Here is a 24,890-nt window from a genome sequence, read left to right as displayed (position 1 = left end):
AAACCACAAGTACCAGCATGCATGGCATTAATGGCCTGCTGGTTCCTGTAGTTCACCTGTAAAGAAATGTGTAAAAAAACACACAACACACACACTGTGAAAGTACAGTTTTATTAGATACATATAAACACACACATACTCACCTAAATTAACAGGAGTGGCCCCCTTGTCCAAAGTAGGCATCCAAGGTCTTCTTAAAACAAAACAAAAAATAAAAACCTGAACCATGCAACTGATACCAACCAGGATGGTTGGTAGCTCCTGAATTAAACACTTAGATGTGGCTCTAGCCTTTATATAGTTGTATCTGAGTGCTCATTGGCTGAGAGAGGTGAGCCCCCACCTCACTCAGCCAATGAACAGCTACCTGCATTGAAGTCAATGGTGGAAACTGCAGAATAAACTTTAGTAACCCTGCAGCTCTCCATTGTCTTCAATGGAGGAGCCGTTCATTGGAAAGGACAGAGGGCCTCATTCAGAGGCGGTCGGAGGATGCAAGCAGTCACTCAGAAACTGGACGGCCACTTGCATCTTGACCGCCCGCCTCTGTTTCGGATGTTAGGTTGTGGGTTTACACCCACAGCTCTAACGACCGCTAGGGTGATGGTCGCGATGGTCAGAGACCATCGGGGCTTACGACGAGACCCTAGGGTAGGGTCTCACTTGTCATAAGCCCCGGAGTGCTTCTGGCTCTGTCAGAGCCGGAAGCTCTCCACTGACATCACTAGTGATGTCAGTGGGGCCTCCCACAAACGGTAGGCGTTCCCATGGGAACGCCTCCGTTTGGGCTGCCACCCCCCCGGCCCGCCTTCCAAATGGGGCGAGCTGTCAATCAACATCGACAGCTCGCCCCCTTTGGAAAGAGACCCGCTACGACCAGCGCTGTCGGTTGTAGCGGGTCTCACGCATGCGCATGAAGGAGCCGGCTCCCTCGTGCGCATGCGCACTTGACAAACAACGACCACACGTTCGCCTCTGAATGAAGGCCAGAATGTGGAGGATTGGAGGAGGAGTAGCTATGTATGTGAAAATCAGCATAAATGTTAAAGCAACAACAGAGGCCCTTTGGGTGACTATAGAAATGGGGGACAAGGACATAATTTGGTTTAGTTAAATGACAGGGTCCAATTCATGACATACACAAACTAAAGTGTTGGATTTTAGGAAGGCTGACTTGCAGAGATAGAAATATGTGTTACTGTGTCAGTGGCTGATTGGAGGAACTTGGGAGGAGTGCAGCAGAGGTGGGAAAAAATAAAAAAATGCAATACTGAAGGCTACAGACCTTTGTATTAAAAGGGTTATGAAAAGCACCAGGAAAAGGAAACCAGTGTGGTTTACAAAACAGGTATCAACTAGTGTGAAATTAAAAAAGATGGCTTTTAGAAAATATAAGCAGATCCAAAATAATAACGACAAAGAGATGTATCTTGCCAGAAGGATGGAAGCTAAGAAGGTGATTAGGCATGCAAAGGCAGAAGCTAAGGAGAAATTGGCCCAGTTAGTAGATAAAGGGAGCAAAACTTTTTTTAAGTATATAAGTGAAAGGAGGAAGTCAAATGGAGGAATAATAAGGCTTAAGACAGAGAGTGAGTACATGATCGAGGGAGACAAAGAAATAGCACATCATCTAAACAATTATTTTTGTTCAGTATTCACTACAGAAAAAGAGGGGAAGGGGCCACAGTTAAGTTGCAGAGGCATTCATAAGAAGGAAGTAAATGAAATTTCATTTACAGGGGAGAAGGTCCTAACAGAACTCTCAAAACTGAAAGTGGATCAATCAATGGGGCCAGATGGGATACATCCAAGGATACTAAAAGAGCTTAAAGGGATCCTGGTAACACCATTAAAATAATTATTCAACCAGTCACTAGTATCAGGAGTGATTCCAGAGGACTGGAAAAGAGTAAATGTAATACCACTGTACAAAAGTGGAAGCAAAGAAGAAGCAAGTAACTACAGACCAGTAAGCTTTACATCAGTAGTGGGAAAAATAATGGAAACACTATTGAAAGAAAGAGTGGCGGAATATCTCAAATCCAACAATTTACTGGATCCCAAACAGAATGGATTTACTCAGGAGAGATCATATCAAACAATCTTATTGACTTTTTTTGACTGGTTGACAAAAGTAATAGATCAAGGGGGGGGCGTAGATGTAGCTTATCTAGACTTTAGTAAGGCTTGTGACACTGTCCCGCATCGCAAAATGTTAAACAAACTGGAAAGCTTGGGATTGGATTCTATGACTGTTGAATGGATAAGATCTTGGTTGCAGGATGGTAAACAGAGAGTTGTAGTAAATGGAGTGTATTCAGGGGGGGGAAAGGTTACCAGTGGAGTACACCAGGGATCTGTACTTGGGCCAGTGCTTTTTAATATCTGTGTTGGTGATATTGCAAATAATATTAAATGGAAAGTATGCCTTTTTGCAGATGACACAAAAGTGTGCAACATGGTAGACACACCAGGAGGGGTAAAACAAATGACTGAGGATCTGGGTAGACTAGAGGAATGTCCAAGAACATGGCAACTACAGTTTAATGTCAAAAAATGCAAAATCATGCACCTAAAGGTTAAATATAGTATTGAGGACACTATAATGGAAAATACAGAGGATGAAAGGGATTTAGGAGTCACCAATTCAAATGACTTGAAAGCAGGCAAGAAATGCACCAAAGCATTGAGGAAGGCAAGTCAGATGCTTGGTCGCATAGGGAGAGGAATCAGTAGCAGGAAAAAAGAAGTGATAATGCCACTGTATAGGTCCTTGGTACGTCCTCATCTAGAATACTGTGTTCAGTTCTGGAGGCCATATCTCCAGAAGAATATAGGCACATTAGGGACAGTATAAAGAAGGACAACTAAAATGGTGCATGGCCTACAGCACAGAACTTACCCAGAAAAACTCAAAGATCTTAATATGTATAGTATGGAGCAAAGAAGGGAAAGTGGGGACATGATAGAAACTTTCAAATACATGAAGGGTTTTAACAAGGTACAGGAGGGAAGCATTCTTCAAAGTAAGAAATGTACAAGAACACGAGGACATGCACAGAAATTGGAGGGTGGTAGGTTTAGGGTAAATTTGAGGAAAAATTATTTCACAGAAAGGGAAGTGAATAAGTGGAATAGCCTCCCATCAGAGATGGTTGAAGCTAAAACAGTGGCTCAATTTAAACATGCCTGGGATAGGCATAAGAATATCCTTAAGAGAGATGTAATGAGCAAATAGGGTTGAAGTTTCCTAAAGGATATATGAAAAGGGGCAGACTAGATGGGCTAAGTGGTTCTTATCTGCTGTCAAATTCTATGTTTCTATGTTTCTATGTATTAATGTGTTCACTTCTGATATGTAAGATGAACAACTTGTAATCATAGCCAGTGCAGCAACTGTACCCCTGCATGTGTTGCAGGCACATGCTTGAATAGGGGGTGTGGCCTTATTGGGAGGGTAAATCAAAAAGGAGATGTATACTGCGCTCAGCTCTAGTGATTCTGTATATGTCCAGCTCTGGTATAGTATGTAGTATTAGAAGGTGCTGTTAGTATGTGAGATGTTGTTAGTGAAATATAGCAATATGTTTGCCCTGGCGGATTATGGGAGGTAGTGGGGAGGGGAAAATTGATAATGAATAAAATAAAATAATGCATGTGTTTACCCTACTAAAAACAAGATAGGAAATATGAAACTTCAGTCACAAATATGAAAGAAAAAGAAAAAAGTTTTACTGATATACAAACAAATGGCAGATTAACACTGAATAAGTAAATGCATAAATAAATAAATGATATAATGTCAAAATATACACATATAGTGTCAAAAAATGGTCCAGTTAAACAAGAAGAAAACCAAACATACGAAACTGCTAAGTTGAAAATGGTCCAATGATGCGTAATCTGGTGTTAAGTTCAAGTGAGTCTAATGAATCATGCTGACCAGTGGAGGAGTTAAGTCTTGGGAGAGGATATTGTAGTATAAAGTAGTGATGATAACCAGCAGCATCCCGCTGGTGATCGACAGTAAATGTGCAGCGCTAGTTGCCCGGGATGATCTTCTAGAAGTAGGCAGTACAGACCTGACTGGCAATTAAAGGGTTAACCTCAAAATTAGCTATTCACTCTGGAAGCCTCTGCCAGCAGCACATCTGGTTCCAGAAACCTGCCCGCAGTGCACACTGGAGTTGCTGCTGTGTCTGGGGACGGGATGTTACGGTTAGGGCTCACTAAAGCCGTTCACCGTGCACCCCCTCCACAATGGAGACTTACCTCCTGTGCCTTGTCGATTACCGCTCCTTCCTCTTCAGTTCTTCAGTCGCATGTATTTTTAAATGAAAATGGATTCTTATAGAGGTTTCCTCCTTTGAATGTAAAGTGGGTCTTGGGTCTCCAACACATTTCAACCATGCAAGCCTTTTTCTAGGAGCCCACATGAACTCCTAGAAAAAGGCCAGCACAGCTGAAACACATGCGCACAGCCCCCAAGGAAGTAGTGAGGAGGCGGCAGAGGGATCCGCTTCCCATAGGAAGGAGTGGGGATCTGAGAACAAGCGCCGTCTGAAGATAACATTTGTTCTTTCAAGCAAACTCCGAAATTAATGGCCCGGTAACTAAAATATGCTGAAACTAGCAATTCCGCATGGTTACTGGGCCATTTAGTGTTAGTGAATAGGCCACCTAATCTTTTAACTCTTGACAACTCTTTGCCACCTTTCAGGCCACCCACACTGACTCCCCTTCATCCATCACAACCCTCAATTTTGCTATTTACTTATAGGCAAATGCAACAGCATTAAAAAAAAATTCCTAATTCCAGCTTGCACAAACCTTGACTACCTTCTCTTACCTGACCAAATCCACCCTCAGTTCATTTTCGCCAGGAACCAACAATGAAGTCTATGCACAAATTTAATTTCATATTTCACAATACAACCTTCTCGCCAAACCTTTTGACTCAAAGCTTTTGCAATTTTTCTCAATTGCTTCATGCCTGGCTATATCTTATCTTATTACACAAAAATTAGTGTCTGTACAGAACCAATTCTATATCAATCATCCATTGCCTTTCCAAAGAATCCAGATTTAAATGAAAAATATACCTATATTCATATTTAGGATAGGGTAAACCAAGAAATAAAAACATTGACCAAAGAGAAAAGAAAGAACAAAGTATTTATATACAGGGCACTCAGTGGATTGATTATCATTAATTCAATATATGTCAATTTCTGGACTCAGAGGTCTAGATAAACATAATATAACTTACCCTAAAAATAATATAAAAGCCAGCAATGTATTTTTATTATCCTTTATTTATATGGCGCCACAAGTGTTCCACAGTGCCTTACAGAGTACATAAACTAATAAGTGAACAAAAAATTAGTAACTTACATTACATTACAGTGCAGGACAAGGACATGGTTTATATACATTGCTGCAATAACAATCAAAACACTTACAATAAGCAGCAGGGAGTTAGCAGTCAAGTATTAGGTGCCCTTGTGGGGAGTAAGGAGTACAAAAAAAGGGTAAAGAGAAGCACATGAGAGAAGTGGTCCCTGCTTGTGAGAGATTACATTCTAAAAGGATAGCTAGGGAGGAAAGAGCATGCAGTAGGTTAGGATGAGAGCTGGAAGGCCTTGCTAAAGTAGTGGGTTTTCAGAGCCCATTTGAAGATTTGTAGAGAGGTGGAGAGTCTGATAGGGCAAGGGAGAGAGTTACAAAGGTAGGGAGCAGCATGGGCAAAATCTTGGAGGTGGGAGTGGGAGCAAGTAATCAGCTGGCAAGAGAGGTGGCATGCAATTGTTAAGTGAAGCGGATGGGCAGGAGTGTGAAGGGAGATGAAGTCAGAGATGTACGTAGGGGAGGATTGGGTGAGGGTTTTGTAGGTGAGTGTAAGAACCTTGAATTGGCATCTGAAGGGGAAGGGGAGCCAGTGTAGATCTTGAAGGAGAGGGGAAGCAGATGTAGAATGTCTGGAGAGGAAGATGAGCTGAGCAGCAGCATTGAGGACCAATTGTAGTGGAGAGAGGTGGGAGACTGGAAGGCCAGCAAGGAGAAGGTTACAGGAGTCCAATCTGGAGATGACCAGCAAGTGGATGAGGGTTTTAGTAGCATCCAGGATGAGTAAGGTATAATCCTGGAAATATTTTTGAGATCAAAATGGCAGGACTGTGAGAGGTGCTGAATATGTGGTGTAAAAGAGAGGGAAGAGTCTAGGATAACTCAAAGACAGCATACTATGGGGCTAGAGGAGATAGTTGTGCCATCAATATATAATGAAATTGTGGGAAGTGAGGTAATGGAAGAGGGTGGGAAGATGATCAACTGTGTCTTAGACATGTTAAGTTTAAGAAAGCACTGGGACATCCAGGTATAGAGACAGTTAGCAGAGATAGCAGAGAGACAGTTAGAGATACAGGTGAGTAGCAAGGGGGAGAGGTCAGAAGTGGAAAGATAGATTTGAGTAGCATCAGCATAAGATGATATTGGAGGCCAAAAAAGTTGATGAGTTCACCTAAAAAGGACGTATATAGGGAGAATAGTAGAGGTCCAAGAACATAACCTTGGTGAACTCCTACTGTTAGTGGAAGTGGGGGGAAAGAGGAGTCATGAGAGGAGACAAAGAAGGAATGATCAGATAGGTAGGAAGACAGCCAGGAGAGGGCAGTGCCATGTAGACCAAAAGAGTGAATGATTTGCAGGAAGAGAGGATGGTCTACAGTGTCAAATGCAGCAGAGAGATCAAGGAGAATGAGCAGAGAGTAGTTGCCCTTGGATTTGGCAGCAAGGAGGTCATTGCATACTTTTGTGAGAGAAGCTTCAGTGGAGTGGAGAGAATGGAAGCCAGATTTAAATGAGTAAAGGAGGGAGTGGGAGGAAAGAGAGGTGGTAAGGCAGTTGTAAACAATATGCTTAAGGAGTTTGGAAGCAAAATGGAGGAGAAAGATGGGTCATTAGTTGGAGAGTATGTTAGGATCGAGGGTAGGTTTTTTAAGAATGGGGATACAGGGGCATGTTTGAATGCATAAGGGACAGATGATAGGGAGAGATTGAGGAGGTGGGCAAGATGGGAACAGGCAGAAGGAGACAGGTAACAGAGGAGACGGGAAGGGATTGGGTCAAGGGGGGAGGTGGAAGAAGGGGAGGACCAGATGAGGGCCATGACTTCCTCTCCAGAAACATCCTGTTAATTGAAGTGTCATGTTACTTGTGAAAAAGATAGAAAATAATGTGAATGAGTGAAATGAAAGGCAAAATCGCGCTGCGGAGACACATTTTCTTGTACCGCTCCCAAGCATCCTCCTATACTGGACCAGTATAGGAGGATGTATGGAACCAGTACAAAAAGTTGTCTCTTAGAAATTCCCACTCTGCTAAAGACATGTAGCAGTTGTCTAGTAATTGTCTTTGTTGACGTATTGCGCAATGGCATCCCTTCCAGGTATCTAGTAGCATAATCCATTACCACCAAAATATACTGGTGACCACAGGCATACTTTATTAGAGCTCCAACCAAATCCTTAGCTATTCTCTCAAATGGACATCAATAGTTGGCAATGGGACAAGCAGGCTTATAAAATGTCACCTGAGAGCATGGTGCTGATACTCAAGACAGTAGTCAGATACATCTTTATGAACCCCTGGCCAGAAAAACTACTGCAAAATTCTCTGAGGTTTTCTCTGCCCCTAGATGTCCTAAAGTTTTGTGACCATGAGCCATGTCTAACACAATTATTCTATGCGCCTTAAGAGCTATCAATTATTGCACAATTCTTCTCCCTTTTTGGACATTTGATACAACAAATTCTAGACATACTGCCATGTGAGGGTATTACAACCCACTATCAGGCTCTACTGGGTTTCCATCAACCACTTTTACATTCTCCCTAGCCTTTAAGAGAGTAGGGTCTTTTAACTTCAAGATCAGGCATATGATTAACTGGTTAATCTGTTTCCTGTTTCCCCATTCATGCTTGGAAAAGGGAACACTTCAGACTCGGAGAACATTCCCACCTCCACTGTATCAGTAAAATTATCAAACCAGTCTGGGTTATTTACTTCTATAATAAATTGGGTTTCCACACAGCTTCCAGAAGTGGGTAAAATCTATCCCCAATAATAGCATCATACATCAAATAAGGAACTGATCCCACAGTGACTACAGTGGTACCACACTTTGGGTCTCATTCAGACCCGCTCACAAGCGCCGATGTGCTCGCAAGTGGGTCGATGTAAAGGCCCTGCACATGTGCAGCTGCCGCACTGTGTGTGCACAAGCCCCAGAGCGAGAGAAAAATTCTCTTGCTCCGAGGCTTACTTCAAAAGGAGCGGCTGTCGATGGTGATCAACAGCTCACACCATTTTGTAGGTTGGGCGGGGGGATGGCTTGCCAAACGGAGGCATTCCCGATGGAACACCTGCCATTTGGGGGCGGCCCCACTGACATCACTCGTCATGTCAGTGGTGAGCTTCCGCCTCTAATAGAGCTGAAAGCTCACTGGGGCTTGCGGTAGACAAGACCCTACCACAAGGGTCTCATCACAAGCCCCGATGGTCACGATGGTCTTGACCATCGTGACCATCAACCTGGCAACTCATTAAAGCTGTGGGTGGTCACCCACAGCCTAGCGAGCAGCCAGGAGGCCCGGTCAGAAAATAGATGCGGCCGCCCTCATTCAGAGCGAGCACTCTCATTTTGCGAGTGCCTCTGAATGAGGTCCTTTGTTTCTACAGTAACTTCAGTAGCAAGATTGTACTGAGTATCCTCATGTATACAGGTTACAATAACAGTTTTCCCTGATGTATTGAGTGGTTTATCAACTTGCATTTTAAAAGAGTAATCAGGCTATCAGAATCTAACAGAGCCATTATATGTTTGCCTTTTGCAGTGATTATACACATTTATTTATCTGTGTCAGGTTTGGGATTTGTCTTGGACTAGGACTAGGGTCACTGGGAAGGTCTGGTTAGAATTGGAGTGTGTGAATAGGTGAACAAGTGACGCTTCTCCACAATCAGTCTTTATCTTCTGGAAATGTCTGAGCAGGAAGGAGAGTAAGATAGTACTAGGCTGTGGAGAATGTATGCTACCTGACTGTAAGTAATACTACTGATGCCAAGGAGACATGGAGTATAGGAGCAGGAGATATGCCAGTGACACAATAGGAAAGGATCTAGTTTACAGGATGTACAAATGTGTCATCACGCCTCTTTGCTGCAGCCATGCCAAACAATCCCTCTTGCTGGGCCTGGTCCCGTGAGACTCTGCTAGCGCTGGGCATAATTTGAGTATCTTTTTTTCCTCAAAAGCAGGTAAATTGCAATGCAATTTGACTAGGATGCACCAGAAGACTGTGCTGATTCATTTGATATGTGACACTTGTATATCTGTGTGCGACTGAGTTTCTCAATCTACATGCAAAGTGCTGCAATGCAGCAGTCACAGCTTTTTTCCCTGCCAAGTTCCATTTACTTTCTCAGTCGCACACAGATATACAAGTGTTAAACATCAAATTAATAAGCACAGTCTCCTGGTACATCCTAGTCACATCGCTACTTAGATGCATTTTTGTTGAAAAAAGACACCAGACGCTAGCAGAGTTGAAAGGGATCTCCCAGCTCACTCACACCAGCAATGCCATGCTACATAGTGTATTGAGGCTAGGTGAGCAAGGACACATCTGTATTACACACTAGCTTTATGTACAGAGATGAGTGAGTTTGGCTTCCAGGAGACTGAACCCCCCACCTTAACCGAGCTGATCTGAGCCCAGGCTTGGATGTCCCCACCATTTTCGGATTCCAAAATGAGGCAAAACGTCATCTTTACGGCAAAAAATTTTGTATTTTTTTGTCTCTAATATATGTCTCTCACACAGTGATTTGGGTGTCATTTGTCACAGGACCACAGGAGGGGAAGGAGATTAGGAGGGACAGCAGGGCTGCACAGTTCAAGTTCAGCAACAGTGACACCCACATCTCAATTATAGTAATACCGACCAAGCTAGTTTTTTGGATAGGCAGTCAGTAAAACATTTAAAAAAGAGGTATACTAGATATCGTACCAGGCACTATTCGGGGAGGTTTTCCTAAGAGCAGCTTTTTAGGGAGATAGTCACTCTCTGAAATATAGCAAACAAGAAAGGTAATAACAGCACTAATATAATTCAAATTCAAATAGATGCTATATATAGTTATCACAATATTATTAAGAAATAAGATTAAAATTGCATTTAATATAATTAATAGTAAATAAAACAGGTCAAAAAAGGGCATTCCTTAAATACGCAATCTAATAAAAAATCTCTTTGTGGACAGATTTAATGAGGATTTTTTAGGAGTGCTATTATCTCCCACATTCTTTAATGTTCTTGATGCCTGATTCAGTTTTTAGAGGGGGAGTACAGTCCAGAATTTGTGCAAAAAATACCAGGCCATGCAGGAATAATCCACATTTGTTTAGCTATGAAACCACCACATATGAGATGCTCCCTTCTGTTACATGGATAAATGCTGTTCATCTGGGAGCTAGCATTGTCTTCAGGCAAGGACAGGGTAAGCACTCCAATAGTATAAAAGAGTTCTCCAAAGGTAGTGACTGGTCCACATAAAGACCGCAAAGATCCTAACCTCTATTTGGGACAAACTGGTGATGTCCAAATAGCCCACTGATGCATTTCACTATGAACCTTCAGCTTTATCAAAGGTCAACAAAGCTATTCAGCAATGCATTGTTTGTTTGTTTTTGAGTGCAGGAACATCATTCTAATATATTACAAATTACTTGTTGTGTGTGGTTTACAAAATAGTGATTTTGTGCAAAAACCTTCAGGTTGTGATACTGTGTTTTTCAAGTCTACCATTAACGGTCAGTAGGTCTAGGGCCACCCCCTTAATATTATCTGTGCAGTGCGTTGCAGTTGGTGGGCAGTTTGTTATTTTTTTTTTAAATAGTGTTTGTTCAAAAAACTTCAGGTTGTAATATAGTGTTTTTTTTAGTTTAACACTAATGGTGAGTAGGTCAATGGGCACCACTCTAATATTATCTGTGCAGTGCATCACAGTTGGTAGGCAGATTGTTATTTTTTTTAAATAGTGTTTGTTCAAAAAGCTCAAAGCATCAATATAAATAATGATGATCGATCAATAGACCAGCAGGAGCAGCAACCAAGCACTAGCACTGCAGCTGCTGCCACCACCAGTCATGACGATACAGCTTCAATGTCATCAACTAAAGCTGATGCTCATAGCGGGTTTCAGTTAGGGCATCTAAAATCAAAACCATATTTTACATTGCTAAAGAAAAAACACCTCTAATAAAGGGAATGTTTCCTGCAGAAAAGCATAACATTGCCAAAATGGCATACACCACACACAGTGGCAAGAAAGGGCTCCGGCCTTGTCCTGGTGGATCTGCAACTGCTATCACACAGTCATCTTCTTCTGCCTCAAGAATGTCTGACTCTGAGTCTATAAGAGGTTGTTCAGAAACATCACAAATCCCAGAGAAAAGTCTAAGTGTGTCCGCGAGTGCTATGAGTGAGCCTAACAATTCTGCTACTGTATTCATAGAGAAGCCTCCATCCATCATTTCTGCACCCTGATCCAATGTGTGGATGAGACGCACAAGTCAAGAAGATGCTGACCTGGAAGTGGAGGATGCTACTTTGGAAGTGCAACAGAATGAGGGGTATATTTGCTTAGCTGATGTCACCGCTAATGATGATGTTGATGATGAGGATGTTGTTTGGGAAAGTGAAGTACCAGTGGAAGCAGTTCTTGCCTATTATTAGAAGGCCATTATCATGCCTGGGCATAAGACTAAAAAATTTAACTCTTATGTGTGGAATTATTTGTGGAATTATTTTTACCCAAATCCTGACAATTGTTTTGCCATCTGTAGCATTTGTAAAGCCACTGTAAGTAGAGACCTTCACCATCTAGAAACCTCATCCCTGTTAAAGTCATTTGCAGCATGTTCATTATTTTTTTTATTTGCAAAATCAGAATCTTATGCTAAAAAAGTAACAACAAGCAGTCCAGCATCAGCTAGCTCTCTTCTCTCTGCTAGATCCAAACACCTGCAATCTCCACCACCAACACCTTCATCATCAATATCCTTAATAATGATCAGAAGTAGTCATGCATAAGATTTGATAAAGATACCTGACTTTTATCATATCCAGGAATCCTCAGCAGAATCCTGCTGGGGTGGATCTTCATCTCAGAAGATGAACAAGAAGACTACTAGTAGTAGTTTAAAAAAACAAATGACTGATAAAAAATTATTTGCTAGAAGAAGCATGTATGACAGCTGTCACCCAGTTGCACACTGGATCACTGACACCATGATAGATATGCTAGTATTAGATCTATTTCCAATATCCGCCATTAATGCAGTGGGTTTTAGACTAGATTTCACTTTACAAGCAGTTGCTTGCCTGTACATGGAATATAATTATTGGCCTACAAAATGCCATTGTACCCACTTTCCACTTAACCTCAGATATGTGGACAAGCGGAACTGGGCAAACTGAAGATTATATGACTGTGACAGCCCCATTAGGTATATGTATTACCTTCAGCAGCACAAACAGCAGCATCTAACAAATGCCAGCTCATTCAGAGGCAGGCTATTCTTTGTATCACCAGCTTCACTAAGAGGCATTCTGGTGTCAACCATTTAGAAAAACACAGGGATGTAATTGCAAAATGGCTTACCCTGCTTGGACTTTACTCAGGATTTGTGATTTCTGATAATGCCACAAATATTGTGAGAGCAATACAGCTGGGTGATTTCGTACATGTCCCATGTTTTGCACACACAGACAATTTAGTGGTGTAGAAATAAAAAAAAAATGACAGGTGCATGAAGGAGATGCTGTCTGTGGCCCGAAAAATTTTGGGACATTTTCAGCATTCAGCAGCTGCATGTAGAAGGTTGCAGCACCTGCAAGAGCAGTTCAATTTGCCCTGCCACCAACTGAAGCAAGGGGTAGTAACAAGGTGCACGTCCACCCTTTATATGCTTCAGGGGATGGAGTAACAGCAAAAAGCCATCCAAAGTTACACAACAAACCATGACATGTGGAGATAAGGGGGAATGTAAGTTAGTCCAGTGCAGTGGAGAATACTTTCCATGTTGTTCGAGTTGTTGAAACCTTTCAAAGTAGTCACATGTAAAATGAGTTCAGACACTGCCAGCTTGAATCAGGTGACTCCCCTACTTAGACTTTTGGAAGAGTAGATTGAAAATCTGAAGAAGATGAAACTAAGCTAATCCCTTAAGTATGTCAGACTTGTAGATTAAGTCCTTTATTCTCTTTGCCAGGATCCAAGAGTCATCAGCATCTTGAAATTGGATCACTACATTTTGACGACTGTGCCTGATCCTAGGCTTAAGTCATACATGAGGTCTTTCTTTCTAACTGATAGAGATCTTAAGAAATGCAAAGAGCTCCTGGCGAGAAAGTTGTAAGTTCAAGTGGCATGTGACATGACGTCTCCTCCTTCAGTTTCTCCGGGAACTGATCCTGCTGCCAGGAAAAAGACTGTGCTTTCTCAAGAGACCCAATGGCGATTCTGGTGAGTCAACACAACATTTTGACACCACTACTGTGTCTCCATCTTATACAGTCACCATTTATATAATAGTGGAGTAATAATTTAATGACAGCATCTAAAGAGTAATGTCAGACAGTCTCTTGGTCTACTGGGAGAAAAAATTGGCTTTGCTTTACTTAAGCTGCTCACCTTCCAGTTTGTATTTGGAAAGAGTTTTCTGCACAGCCGTGAACCTTGTCAGTGAATGACGCAGCAGGTTACTTCCTCAAAATGTGGAAAAGATGACTCCGGCATGGACAAAATAATATTGTGTGAAGATGATGAGGGTGTGAATAATAATGGTGATAACATCTTGCCTATGTAGAATTCATTGCAGTAATGCCAGCTGCCCATTGGTATCTTGTTTTGTGGGGGTCCCAGCAAACCAATCACTTCAGCCGCAAGTGACAGTCTCTGTTGCTGAAGTGATTGGTTTGTTAAACTGTGCATGTCCTTTTTTATATACAACATAAAGGTGGGTGGAAGGGCACAAGGACAATATCATCTTGCACCACTTTTCATTATGGGTTTTGCCACGATTGTGTGTGTTTGACAGGCAGTATACTGTATAGTACTGTACTTTACTAGAGTGTTGCCATCCATCATCAGCTTCTCATCAAGGCATAAAGGTCCAATTTCCTGTAGTTTCTCTGCAGATGCAGACAAGTATCATCAAATCATTAAATCAATTATTCAATTTGACTAGGCCTTAAATCATAAAGAATCAACTTCATTGGAATTTTGGAAGCTTATTTTTTTTAACACTGCTTTCCACTTCTCTGATTTTTTTTATTTATGGTTAAATCATCAACACTAATCATGTATGGAGTTTGTACATTCTCCCTGTGCTTGCGTGGTTTTCCTACAGGTACTCTGTTTTCCTCTCACACCAAAAATATACTGATAGGTTAATAATTGGCTACCAACTCAAATTAATCCTAGTGTATATGTGTGTGTGTACAAGTGATAGGGAAAATAGATTGTTGTAAGCTCCACTGGGGCAGAGACTTATCTAGTTCTTGATTAATTAAAATGTTCTTGGTTTCTTTTTATGGGGTTGTATAGTTTATTAAATGGCTGCTGTCAGATTGCAGGCATCCCGACTGCCAGTATTTCATACCCAACCTGAGTACAGAACTAATAGCAGTGGATGACTGAAGATAGAGCACACTGCTTAAAATGAAGTAATACTGAGCACAGGATTAATAGTATATAATGGAAGGCACACTTGTAGTGTGTAACAGGTACTGTAGGCTGGAAATAATGTTCACCAGGTACACTGTAGATGAGACTGCAGACTGGTAGCGATGTGCACCTGGTGGAGCTGGGAAGCTCTATGCACAGTGAGGAATTTGGGGAACAGGAGTCCAGAGGCGTCAATTACACTGGTGAGCACATGTAGCCTGTAGATGAGACTACAGAACGGTAGCGATGTGCACCGGGTGAAGCAGGGAAGCTCTGAATACAGCAAGGAATTCTGGGAAGAGGAATCCAGAGGAGTCAGTTAAACTCATGTGCCCAATACAATGTGAAGGGCAGACAGCAGAAAGTAACTGTCTTTGATCTGCCTATATCTAAACACATCACAACACTGTGTTTGGTTCCAGCTTTCTTTGTCTCAAGAATCACTATCCTGCTCATAGACAATAGGCCATCCTGTCAGGTAAATTGACATTGTCTTTCTGCCAGGCTCAGCATAATTGAATGTACATTTAGAATTTACTATCTGCTTCAACAACTCCTGAGGATTTAATATGCTAATGAAAACTTTTGATATTCCTGGACCCCTTATGTGGATGATAAATGCCACAGGACACACAACCTTCTCTAATAAAGGCAGTCATCTTTATGTCCTCACAACCAGTGATGTAACTAAGGGGGGTTGAGCGGGGCACGTGCCCTGGGCACTGTTTAGGACCCGGCAGGGGGGCGCAGACAGAAGTCAGTGTGATGATTGATATGATAGTGACAACAGTATGCCCACTGCTGCCGACACCTGGAGCCACACTGCTCTAATTTATGCTGAATTATTCCTTCCTGATGATTCCCTAATCCTGGTCCAAGGGGCAAGGGCACTGGGGCAAGGGGTGCGTGCAGCCATCAGCCAGACCAGGACCACTGCTCCTTTACATAAAAGGAGGCTGGGTGGTGCTTGTAGCCTAGGAAACATTGGCCGGCATTGCCCAGCCAATAACAGAGGAAAGCAGCCACGTCATTGGGTGTGCAGGGGTGTCTGGAAGCCATCACACAGGCTTCTAGGCTGCAAGTGGAACCACCTAGTGGGTGGTTCTAGTGGCTGCGAGGGGCTTGCTGGGCAAGTGATGTGATTGACAGGTGTGCTGCGTGCCCAAATTGGCATCTGATGTCACCTGGCCCATGGTCTGCTCCAGTCCAGACTGCAAAGAAGTTGGAGCAAGCAAGTGTGGAGGAGTTCATCTGTGCTCTGCCTGCTGGAAATTTTTTGTCTAGTGCAGCTGCTACTAGTGCTGCACTCACATTGGTATGCTTCACTGACTGCCCTGCCTACTGCCTGGAATACTGGCCTTGTTGGAGAGCAGCTAAGCTATGTCTGAAGTAAGGTAAGTGGCTACTTCCATGGGCCTAGCAGCTACCTGCCCTGGACTAGCTGTGTTGTTAGGTTAGGCAGTTTTCATTTCTAAAAAAGCCAATTATGTGTCACCTGATGCCAGTGTGTGTGTATGTGTATCTGTGTTAGTGTGTATCTGTCAGTGTGTGTATCTGTGTCTGTGTGCTGAGAGACAATGTGGGGGGAAGATGATGGTGTGACTGAGAGACTATGCAGGGGGGAGCTGATTGTGTGACTGAGATGACACAGGGGGTGGAGATGACTGTGTGAATGAGATGACACAGGGGGTGGAGATGATGCAGTGTGTGCCAGAATGCCAGGGCAATAAGGCGTGGGGGGCTCAAAGTTGCAACACTGTAATCAGGTGTGTAATCTTGGTGTTGTGCAAGTGTTGCACCCAGTAAAATATAAAGAGATCAGAAAGTCTATGTCCACACACTGCAGGAACCACCTGGTTTTGAGTGTTCTACCACTAGCTTGCCACACCACCAACAATCAAGTGCACTTTCTGGACAACATACAGTAAAATCTCCTGAAACAAATTGTGAGGGGGAAGAGGGCAAGACATAATTACCCAGGCAAGTTTCTAATTTGATCTTTTTTTCTGGTAATCCTTGCTAAAAAAAAAATTTCAGTTGCACCATTGCAGTCAGTTGGAATTATCATTGGCAAGGCTTGAGTTGTCGGAGCAGTGTTTAAGGGAAACTCTGTCTATTGTGACTGACTGCATGAGTGACACTGTGGTTCTGCAGCTGCTGCCAGCCTGCTGCTAAAAGCGACTAATTTATAATTTCTTCATAAATATAATATGCCTTTTATACATATTATACCACAGTGGAGTCACTTATACACATACACATTATGCTACTTTAGAACCTCTTATACACTTATGGCATGGTAGAGCCCTTTATACACATATACCATGGGAGTACCTCCACCTTATTCCTCCTCATTGCTAGTTCTTATCATTCCTCCTCATCATACCTCCTCCTCATTCTCATCATTCCTCCTCCCCCTTATTCCTCCTTCTCACCATTCCTCTTCCTCCTCCTCATTATGCCTTCTCATTGTTCCCTCGTTCCTCCTCCCAGGTGCGCTGCCGGGCCCCGGTAAAGAGGGGGCGTGGCCTAATCACGGGAGGCATGGCCACGCCCCCTCGAATGAAAAAGTAAAAAAAAGTATACATTTGCAGCACCGCGTAGCGGCGCTGCACGCCGGGGAGGGGGGCACTGCGAGCCCCTCAGCCCAGCGCAAAGCCAGGGGGGGTGCGATCAGTGTGATCGGTCCTCCCCTCAGGCATAGGAGATTAACACTTTGTTGAGACCTGTTGAGTGCCCTCCATTTCCCAGTATTTTTACATCCCTTGGACTGGCACATAGGCACGTTGTATACCTCCATTGGTGAGTGCCAGACCTTTGCGAAAAAAAAAAAAAAAATATATATATATATATATATATCTATAAGGAATGGAACGCAAACAGTTAAAATCAACAGTGCCAGTTGCAGGGTCAATAATTATTCATAGCAGCAAAGGTCCCATCAGAAAGCATGGAGCTAGACCAGCACACTGTATTATATTCAATCACCACAATTTAATGTCCAAAAAAATACAGGGTTCAAAACAAGCTTTCAAGCCATAAAGGTAGGTTGGTACTTAGCAGTTAAATGCATTGTTGTAAGGTAATGGTAACCAGGCAGCAAAGCTCAGAACCTGGTCTGACCAGGAAGCACACAAGATCCCATACCTGCCGAGGAGGTCAAAGTGAGAGGCAGAGGAAAGCAGATTACAAGAAAGAAAAATTAATTTTTAATCTATCCTCTAGAATATTACATGAGGATGAGATTAGTGTGTTGCAAAAAGGTCTAAATTTTGTTCCTACCAGTACTTTCAATGACCTGCAGAGTAAAATAGATACTAATAGATTAAATTGACAGTTAAGATTAAAAGAGTATTTTGGTAATAAGGATTCTATTCCTCAGACACTGCATCATTTAGAGTGCCCGATCAGGACTAAACCAAATTTTGATCCTGTTTCAACAAATTATAACATCAAGGCATTCACAAAAATTCTTAATAAAAGTATTGAGGATTGTAAGTCATGTACTACCATAAGTAAACAAAATCTTACCAAAAATGAGAGTATAGGACTTAAAAGATTGGCTACATATGATGATATTACTATCACCCTGCAGATAAAGGGGGCGGAATAGTAATACAAAATACGATTGATTATATAGCAGAGGCAAATAGGCAATTGTCTGACAACACAGTGTATATAAGATTAGATACTGATCCGACAAAATCCTTTTGTAAAGAGTTGGAAGTAATTTTACAAACAGCTTTTGAGAAAGAATTAGGGCCTCATTCAGAGGCGGTCGGAGGATGCAAGTGGTCATTCAGAAACTGGGCGGCTGCTTGCATCCTGACATGCAGCCTCTGTTTCGGTCGTTAGGCTGTGGGTTTACACCCACATCTCTAATGACCGCTCGGGTGATGGTCGCGATGGTCAGAGACCATCGCGACCATCGGGGCTTACGACGAGACCCTAGGGTAGGGTCTCACTTGTCGTAAGCCCCGGAGAGCTTCCGGCTCTGTCAGAGCTGGAAGCTCTCCACTGACATCACTAGTGATGTCAGTGGGGCCTCCCCCTAACAGTAGGCATTCCCATGGGAACGCCTCCATTTGGGCTGTCACCCCCCCGGCCCACCTTCCAAACAGGGCGAGCTGTCAATCAACATTGACAGCTCGCCCCCTTTGGAAAGAGACCTACAATGACCGGCGCTGTCGGTTGTAGCGGGTCTCATGCATGCGCACGAGGGAGCCAGCTCCCTCCTGTGCATGCGCACTGGCCAAACATCGAGGCAGCCATGCTGTCGTAGAACGTACGGCCGCCTCTGAATTAAGCCCTTAATCCCTAGATCAGTACTGACTACACTGATTCCAGAGAACCTACGTATACCTATGTTCTACACCTTACCCAAGGTCAACAAGGATCTGCAACAACCCCCCGGATAGGCCAATTATATCAGCCCGGGGGTCTATGTTTTATGAGGTTTCCAAATATTTGGACTACTATATGCAACCGGTGTTCCAAAATGAGTTGACATATTTGAAGGATACTACCTCACTATTATGTAAACTTGGGAAGATTAAAGTGTTGCCAGGCATTTTTTTCATGTGCACAATTGATGTGGTCTCTCTTTATGCTAACATCCCACATCGGAGAGGGATTGAGGCTTCGAGACAACTGCTTACTAATAATCTTAAGTATGTGGGAACTGACTTATCTTTCTTTCTACAACTGCTTACGATAGTCTTGACTAAAAACTATTTTCTATTTAATGATTCATTGTACTTACAATTATTGGGCTGCACGATAGGGTCATGTGTGGCCCCCGCATATGCTAATGCATTTATGTTTCAGTTAGAGCGAGATTTGTTTTTGTCTAATGAAAAATACTCTAAATACATCAAATTTTTTACATGCTATATAGATGATGCACTGCTAATTTGGACTAGCAGTGAGGAGAATTTCCTCTCAATGATGAATGAAATTAACAGCCAAGATGAAAATATAAAATTTACATATGATATACAGGGGTCTGAGATTCATTTTTTGGATGTTAATATTAAAATTGTTGATGGACTTATACAAACATCGCTCTTTCAAAAACCTACAGATTGTAAAACCTCCTTTTGTAATCGAGTCATCACCCAGTCCCATTGAAACGAGGTCTCCCCTTTTCACAATTTTTGAGGATACACCGCATTTGCAGCAGTGAGGAAGATAAAAAGGTACAAATGTCCCTCATGATATATAAATTCCCCAAGAGAGGATATCCCAGACAACTATTGGAAGATGCAAGACTAAAGGCCCTAAACATTCCTTGATGAGAGACATTAAAATCTAGATCTAAGAAGGATTTACAAAATACTGTGATATGGGTTAATAATTATAATGTACATAGTGGACGAATTAACAAAACAGCAATAAAGTTCTCCCGTTGATTAAGTTTGATAAAGAAGTACCACTATTGAAGGAAACCCGACTTCTTCCATGCTTTAAAAGGGGTAGGAGTATCAGAAATATCCTTGTACGCATGGATGTTAAAACCCCTAAACCGGTAACTCAAAGTAATTTTCTGTCAAAAAAAGTAGGCAATTTTCGGTGTCTAGACTACCTGTAGCTACTTGGAGATCGGAGATAGTTTCCCGCTCCCACACTCTGGGAGAAAGATAAGAATCAAATACACTTTGACATGTTCATCGAGATACGTGGTATAATTTATTAGGTTACTTTATGTGTGAAAAACCGCAAGAAAATTTAAAGAAAGAATGGCACTGCATCGCAACTCGATCAGAACTGCTACAGAGGGGAATCTCAATGAACAACCTGTAGTGCGACATTTTGGGAAGTATAAACACTCGCTTGCGACCCTCAGGTATAAGATAATTGATTTCATCCCTGATGACCCTAGAGGTGGAAACAGGGATTGTAAACTGTTACAGAGAGAAGCCTGGTGGATTAACTACCTCAATACTGTTAAGCTGCACAGACTGAATGATTCTCTTTCTCTATTCTGTTTTTTGTAAAATGTATAGCTGTGCTTAGGCATCTAAGTCATTATTAATATGATAGTTTCTCCTGAGATTTATTGTAGCATTTATTGTAACATTTTTGTTGCCAGCCTTGTTGTTATGGTGATGGAATTGTCACTTTGTTTCTATAGGATAATTTTCCCTTACATGGACGTCACTTCCGCACTTGTGTGCAACGAGGGACACCGGCAAGGGAATGATTGATTAATGTCAGATTTCACTACTGTGGTGTTCGTATATTAGGTAAGATAGCTCTTTTCTATGTTTTATGTTCCTGATGAAGATTGTAATAAACTGAAACTGCTGACTCAATTTAAGGATCTCTGACCAGAGTGTTAAGTCTGTGAGTGCCGCTGCTTTGTTTGTATTTTTTCCTGGTGGAATTGGATGGCACCCAGCTACAGTATATATTGAGCAGCGTTTGGGAGTGCCGAGGACTATGTCTTTATATATATATATATATATATATATATATATATCCCTGAAGATGGGGGGCAGTCCCATCTGCGCTGGATTAAAGAAATATTGAGTGCATTTAAAAGTCTGCTGAGTGCTCCCTTATTCTACCTCTATGCATTTGGAAGGGCCGACATCCTAGGAGGGCACTGCAGCAAGTTACCTTCATTGGACATAGAAGTGCCGGGTCACACATTTTTGATTTATGTGTATATATATATATATATATATATGACAGGGCCAGCATAATTACACATGAAGTAAATGTGAAATATCCTGATCTCCCAAGTTTGGCAGAGCAAAGGCATTAGGATTGTGTAAATGTCCAGTTCAGGTATTGCCTCAATCAGTGCCTGGAAAGGCAGCTGATTACAGACACCTGTGAGAAGCTGGTTTAAGAACTGCAGAGACACTGGGGAAACTGAGCCTGATGGTGAAATAGTCACCCAGCTTATAGGCCTGTGGTGACTAGTGTTAGGGTTCCTGGATCTGCGAGTCCACTGAAGAAATATTGCTGTATTGGAAAACTTTGTATGACATCTTGCCTGTGAAACTGCCATATCTTGTGTACCTGCCTGTGGTGAGCCATAAAAGCTACTGACGGATTTTTACCCGGTCTATGTGATTCTTATCACATTTGGCACCCAAACAGGGACCCTTGCTGGATACTGCTACACAGCAAGAGCCCAGATGCAGTGACTGGATCCACCCACAGTGGCAGTGAGACACTTTGCAGAATGCTACCCACTGCACAGCGGCTTGGTGAGTTAGTGGCTTTACTAGCAGCTGGGTGAGTGTGGCAGGCCATCCATAAAATGGCAGTTGTTCACAGTGATATAATGTCTGTGTATATGCAAATTGTGCACAATATAAAACTGCTCAATTCCTGTGTATGTGTGAATGGCCAGGGAATGTGGTGCAGTTTTAAGAGAAGCCAGCTGATATAGTTTGTTGGGAATCTGGCTTCCAAAAGAGAATTTATAAAACCTCCTAAGTTTGTCCATAAAGGGATAAAGCAGTGTAATAAGGAGGAGCTTTTGAAAGGTTTTGCTGAAATAGCTGCAGGGCAACAAGCTCTGGTAGCAGGGCATCAAGCACAGATGCAAGGACAACAAACTCAAATTCAGTTATTACATGCAGAGTTAACTGAAATAAGGAAAGGTGGGTATGAGCGAGAGGTGTTACAGAAGCTTATTCCATCTGATGACATTGGAGTTTTTCTGTGCACCTTTGAGCATACTGCTGCATATTTAAAATGGCATGAGGAGGAGTGAGCTGCCAGACTTGCTCCCTGTCTCACAGGGGAACCTCAGAGAGCATATGTTGATTTAAACATGACAGAGGCAACCTCCTAATCGCACTTGAAAAATGCCATACTAAGCAGAGTTGGAGTGAAAGGACCTAGCAAAGCTTAGGAGTTTCAGGAATGGCAGCTAAACCCATCTGAAGCTCCAAGGGTCCAGCTGGCCAACTTAGCCAGGCTGAGTATGGCGTGGTTGCAGCTGGATAAGAACTCTGCTCAGTGTATAGTAGAGAAAGTGGCTTTGGTCCATGCTGTGTGGATACTAGATCATATGGTGCAACAATGGGCTCTACAGGCTGATCCTCAAACGTTTGAGGAGTTAGCAGTGGTGATTGAATGGTAACTGACTTTTGGGGAGTTAAACAAAGCCAAACAGGGATTCCAGCCAGTTCTCAAACCTAGAACTCAGGCCCTCCTTGGCCAGTGAGCAGCTAGAGGGGAGTGAAACCAAGACAGAGTGGGTTCCCATTGGCAAGGAAGTCTCCTTGCAGGACTTTGACCAGGATCAGCAGAATTATGGGAACTTGATAAATGCATTTGAATATGTTTGAAAAATCATATATCACATTTATTATCTATACACATAAAATCATAAATGTATAAAAAATTGGAGACATCTCTATCAATATAACATAAGAGAATTAATGATATTCAGTGCTCTGTAATCTTTTCAGCTGCTGGGAAGTCCCTCATTGGATGGTTATTTTGGCTACAGGTTGTAATTGTAGCAAGACATCAGGAAAAAGTTGTGTGCAGCAAATATTTACCAAGTGGAACAATCTTAGTATGGCAGTACAATTAGCAGATAACCGCAAGGCAAGGTAGTAATAGTAGTCCACTTGTAGCTGTGTCCTGAGTCCTGAGAGAAAAGAATCCAAACAGCTTGGCTAGTGTGTCCCAAGTCCACGGAATACGAGTGTCACTTCCAAAGTCAGTGCAGCAGTGTAGGGAATTGCTTAATGCGTTTGGCTGGACAATGTGCATCCAGCTTCATCAGACATGCTTCTAAAATAACAATCCAATGAGGGACTTCCTAGCAGCTGGAAAGATTACAGAGCACTAAATATCATTAATGCTCTTATGTAATATTGAAAGATGTCTTCAGTTTTTTTAAACATGTATGATTTTATGTGTATAGATAATAAATGTGAGATATGATTTTTCTACACATCCATTTCTCTATCAATGGTATTTAATTTTTATATGAATGGTATATAAGCGCCGGTCTTCAGACATATATATTTTCATATTCCCAAAAGGTTGACAACCTTGACTGGCTGCTGGTTGACAGCGCACTTGTGATTTTATCTACTATTTCTGCATATCTAGATGATATAGTCATCTATAGCCCCGACAAGGAGACACACCTACCAAGAGTAGAAGCAGTGTTGCAATTTTTATGGGCACATGGGTTTACTGATAATCCTGAGAAGTGTGCCATTGGAATGGTGGAGGCAAAATACTTGGGATATATTGTAGGCATAGGGCAGGTAAAACCTCAGCCCAGTAAGGTGGAGGCGGTTCTCACATGGCCTAAACCCAAATGTAAACCCCAGCTCAGAACATTCCTTGGCCTAGTGGGTTACTACCGCAGATTCATTCGTGATTTCACCACTAGGGCTGCACCATTAACTGAGTGTCTCAAAAAACAGTCCCCAGCCAAGATACTGTGGTCTAGAGCAGCAGAAGCTGCATGGTACGATTTAAGGTGCAGGCTCCTAACTTAAAATCAGTTTACATTGCAGACAGATGCCTCAAGTACAGAATTGGGAGCAGTACTTTCCCAAGTGGTAGAAGGGGAAGAGAAACCCATCCTCTACCTCAGCCAGAAATTGCTCCCAAGGGAGCGCAAGTACTCCACTGTGGAGCAAGAGTGCTTGGCAATCAAGTGGGCAGTAGACTCATTAAAATATTATTTGTTGGTGTGGGAGTTTGTGCTGGTTTCAGATCATGCCCCTTTACAATGGATGCACACAAAATAAGAAGTGAATGCTCGTGTAACCTGCTGGTTTTTGTCTTTGCAGCCCTTTAAGTTTGAGGTGCAGCATCGTCCGGGGAAACAGCACCTCAATGCTGATGCCCTTTCCAGGAAGTTTGTTGGGCCCGATCCTCCAAGCAACCCTATGGTGAAGCTAGATGAAGAGGAGGAAGAGAGTGAGGATGGAAAACTGTGGAAGATGGCAGAGAGCTGTGTACCCGGATGGATGGCACAAATAGATGTGGGTGAGGCAGATAGCTCGCCTGAAAGTGTTTTAGCTTTACCAGGGTGGTTGAAGCTAAGTGGAAAGGAGTGAGATAGGGTCAGCATAATTCCACATGAAGTAAATATTTAATAT

The sequence above is a fragment of the Taudactylus pleione genome, unplaced genomic scaffold (genome assembly GCF_031769625.1).
Source record: "Taudactylus pleione unplaced genomic scaffold, aTauple2 ptg000041l, whole genome shotgun sequence".
NCBI classification, from domain to species: domain Eukaryota; kingdom Metazoa; phylum Chordata; class Amphibia; order Anura; family Myobatrachidae; genus Taudactylus; species Taudactylus pleione.
The sequence above is the reverse complement of the archived record's forward strand: the minus strand, read 5'-3'. Positions refer to the sequence as shown.